The following is a 4591-nucleotide window of genomic DNA, read 5'->3' as shown; positions in this document are numbered from 1 at the left end:
AGAGTGTTTTGAGACAGAGAAAAGGCTATTTTCATCCAACCATGGTAATACAAAGCAGTACTTTGAAGAGGAAGGAAGGCTGATTTCATTAGGCAAATGGTCTGTGTGGCAAATGGTCAGAAAATGGATTCTTTACTTATGCATTAAGACAACATAATACTTATCTTGTTATTTGTACTGTAGGTGCAGTCACTGTTTTATTAGGTGGTTCTAGATAATACCAGTTTCTTCAAAGCACTCAAATGGAGCATTGGCAAACTCATTTGTTTTGTTGTACTATAGCACACAAGAAAAAGAAGAGAAAAGCTTAACTTTAAATATTTCATTTATATTAAATAGCTTTTGATGCAACTAGAACTGAAATTTAAAAAATGCTGTTATACTCAGAATATTTTAGTGATATATATGTACTCAATTTACACTTCTAAATACTCCTGCTGGATGTTGTTTCCAAATTACCACTAAAGCGTTAATCATATTCTGGGGAAATATTAATTAATTTGCTACTTTCTAATATTCAAACACTGGAGTTACCTGTTTTTCTATGATGATTTTGCATATGTTTATCTACCTCAGAGGCAGAACTGGCAGTGCACCTATTCATCTTACTTAACATTTATCTTTCCCAAAGTCCAAACACTTTCTAAACTTCCAGACCCAGCTCTCCTTCCCCATCTTCCAATCCCAAATGTCCTTGATTAATGGTTGCAGATATTAATATTATTTCCAGACATAATATTTTCAATATCATTTGAATTCACTGGGCAAAACATTATTTTTTTGCATGACTTTTGTGTATTTATCTGAGTCCACACGTGTATGAGAGAGAAGGAAGATTTCACCCTATTTAGTCCTGCTCTTACCAAAAATTAAGTAAATTGTTTTCGTACGATGAAAATCCTGGTAATCTTTTTCTCAGTGGCATGGCTCTCCGGTTCCTGGGTATGGAATGGGACACAAGATTTGGCTGTTGGGAGGCTAGGAGATACTCAGGGAGAAGACTGAGAAGCAGCATAGTTAGATTGCTGGGGAGGGAGGCTGGGCTCTTGGGTAGGTGGGAAGTGGCTGGCTTGGGAATAAAGGCGGTTGCTGCTCAGGAAGGGAGCCCGGTGCTGGAAGCTGGGTGTGGAGGCTGGAGCGGGGCCTGAGGGGAGAGCTGGGACTGCCGGGGGAGCAGACGCTCAAAGGCCTATTTGGCATTTGTTTGTGTGTGGGGCTGTCTGGGACACAGCTGATGTATGAATAATGAAATAGCATTTTCACTATAACATGTGAGAACAGGGTTCCCTTAAGACTTATTTTACTGTTTGAAAAGCTGGAATGCAAAGCTTAGGCTCAAATGCTCATGCTTACGTATCTAAAGTTGGATATGTGAAGGAGTGGCCTTACGTCCACAGATGCCAACTCCTCCATCTGTTGCTGACTTCAGCAGTTAGTGCAAGTATTCAGCACATTTTACTAATCAGCCATTTGTGGGCTGATTCAGAGCCTCCTACATCCTTCATCTTTCCTTGAAGCATTTTTTAGTACCTCTCTTTAGCTGCTGGCTTTTAAAACTGCTGGTTCACTAACCATCCAATGTCACTGAGTGAATTAGTTGAAGACTTACTCATAGAATTCAACTTCCCTGCTATCGAGCAAGCTCTGTTCTTCCTCTGCCTGCTTGGAGTACTTAATAAGAAAAGATTGTAATTACATTGAGAATTTAATATACCATGTGAAATCCCATTAATTTACTGATCATGGAAGGTGTTTTCAAAAGCACCAGTGTGGGTTTGGAATATAAGTTCCATTAAGTTTCTGTAAAGTTGAAAAGCATCAATAAATGTAAACAGTTTTGAAACTTACAGACAAAAGATTCTGAGATTTTAATGTTGGACTGCCTTTCATTAAGTGATAATACCTGGAACCTCAGCTAGCCTATAATCTGAGTGAAGAACTAAGGCATGTTTGTGCTTTGCTGGTTATCGGAAAAACAGATTACTGACTGAACATACTGATATATAACTTCTTTTTTTTTTGCTGAGAAAGCTTAAACAAAGCAAAAAATTTTAAAAGCTAATTAAAAAGAGGCTGTTAAGGATAATAGGTCTTCAGAATAATATCTCCTCTGTACTTCTCTACTATATGCTTTTGTTTATAAAAATATTATAAGCCTAGCAAAAATGTATGATGACCCAAACAATGAAAAAGAGAAATATTATGAGAGTTAGCATACAGACCCAAACTGCCCAAATTGTTATCTGAAGAAAATCATCCCCCATCTGAAATTATTCTTCTGTGAAGAAGGTCACTGAGGCAAGAATGAAGTTTTCCGTGGCACGAATCATTGATTAATTATCAGAATGAATCCTGATATAGCTTAACACTCTAATGCTTTGTAACCATTTCTATCCAGAAAAATATAATTTAAAAATCTCTCTTTTAATCATGTAAGTAGTGAACATAAAGTTTCTCAGTATCTGATTTCATAGTTAAGTAGTTACTTAGTTTTCAATTACTTGAAAGCTGAAATGCTCACTTGGGTAAATTTATCATTAATGTTTGTAAAGAGGAAAACGTTTTGAAAAGGTGAGATAATTAATTACTGTTCAGAAATCTGTTTCACAGCAAGATGATAATGAAAATGTATGAAGATGACGTGAAAGAACAAACAATATAACCCTGCTTCATATCAATACTGTAACCATACTGTATAATACTGTAAAAATTCCTAACATATTTTCAAGTGTTTGTGACATTTGAACAAAGTAAATTTTAAAGCATCTAGAAACTTCAGTAGGTTCAGCTGTACCAGAGTCATGAGTACCACTGCCATTTAGCTCTTATATTTGTATGTATGTATGTTTTTTCTGAAGAGCTTTGGGGCTGGTTTTGTAGTCCAAAGTCTCCATTGACAGGAATCATTCTGTATATCACTCCGTATGTAAAATATGTCCTGTAACCTTTCAAAAAGCTCCTATACCACTTTGACTTGTCTCCTTGCAAATGAGACAAGTTAGATAAAATCTTAAATTCGAAGTTTATATCATTTTGCAGTTAAATACTAATTACAGTTGTATAATATATTTGATGTCAAAATCAGATCCATATATTACTGTCGTTGCCCCATTTCTGTATAGCATAGAATGTGAACAAAAATAATCATCATTAAGTTAATAAGAACTTCAAATTAAAACAGAGTAGTTTTACAGTTAGTACAATACAATTATGGAGCCAGTGAATTTCTGAAATTCTGTCAATGCTTATGTTCTGTATGAATTTCCCTTGTTCATATTAAGTACATCTTGTTGACAGCCAGTGTTTGTCATTTTCAGAGAAGTGTAGAAGGTAATAAATAGTCATCAAGAAAAAAGAAAGTGAGCATTTGTGTTTTCTCTGCACTTCATTGTGTTAGTTTGAGCACTCCATCATCACTCTCATGGTCTCCTAAAATGACTGATCAGCTCATACGAAAAAGAAGTTTCACTCAGAAGAATATATCCTCCATGTAGCATTCCTCACTTCCTTCTGGCAGGATTTGTGCTATAAAATCTCCAAAATTCCTTTGTATGTCTTGCCTAAATCAATTTATCCACTGTCTACCATTTTCTTGCCCAGCTTGTCATTTAGGAGGATGTTTCAGGAACATAAAGCATTCTTACTTTCTTTTCTTATGCCTCTCATTTCATTCCTATTTTACTGAACCATTTTCTATGCATGTTGTGTGCTCCAGAAACAGTTCTGAGAGCTGTTTCTCTATCATTCTCCTAAATATGTTAGCACTTCACTATTTAATAAACCATACATGTGGCACCTGTCTAACACAATGTTTTATTTTCTAGAATAATATACATATTATCCTCACCATTTCAAGTTTGTTTCTCAGAATTCTATTCAGTCTGTACTTCTTATATTCTCTCCATCAGTATTCACTGCCTTGGCTAATGTTGTGATTTCTTCCCCTATATGCATTCCTTTCCAGAGTAACACCCATAAATTTGCAGAAACAATAATGCCATTCTCTTTAGAACATTATGTACACGAGAGACAGTTTATATAACAATAAAGGTGTACAAGATTCACTATACACTTTGGAAATAGTCATGTCCCCCACTGACCTCAACATCTTACTTTATTCCTATCAGACATGCAACCTTGCCTTTCTCATCTTTTCAAAGGTTGATTTCATGTGTCTTGAAGCATTGCACATCTTCAGTACCTCTGCTTAACTTCCATCTTTAGTCACTTCTGTTGTTCTGTATTTTTTCTTAATTAGATTTGATACTGTCTATTCTTCTGACAGTTGCCATCCTTAACTGTTTTTCCAAAGCAAAATACACTATTTTTTCCTTCTCCAAAGTCAATCACCTTTCTTTGCACTTGTTTCTTAGGCAATCTGTTCTGCTGTTCATCATTATTTTATTTTGTTGTTGCTGTTGTTCTGGAGGAAGGAAATTATAAAATAACCTTTACAGCCTTCCTATCCCATTTTTCACATGGGCTCTTCTCAGCCACTGTCTGCCTGCTTCTACATCATACCTGTTCATAATCCTATTCCACCTATGTCCAGAAAGTCCTCATCCAATTCCAGATGACCAGAAGACTGTAC

At 35.7% G+C, this 4591-nt stretch overlaps 1 protein-coding gene across 1 annotated transcript in view; it reads left to right on the top strand.

The window, feature by feature from the left end:
* The window catches only part of PRTFDC1 (phosphoribosyl transferase domain containing 1), a 46861-nt gene that overhangs the window by 26452 nt on the left and 15818 nt on the right, over window positions 1–4591 (top strand). The gene's annotated exons all lie outside the window — the stretch shown is intronic.

Source organism: Corvus brachyrhynchos, unplaced genomic scaffold, assembly GCF_000691975.1.
Source record: "Corvus brachyrhynchos isolate BGI_N302 unplaced genomic scaffold, ASM69197v1 scaffold167, whole genome shotgun sequence".
In the NCBI taxonomy this organism is placed as follows: Eukaryota; Metazoa; Chordata; class Aves; order Passeriformes; family Corvidae; genus Corvus; species Corvus brachyrhynchos.
Note: the sequence above shows the minus strand (reverse complement) of the source record. Positions and strands in the feature narration are given on the sequence as shown.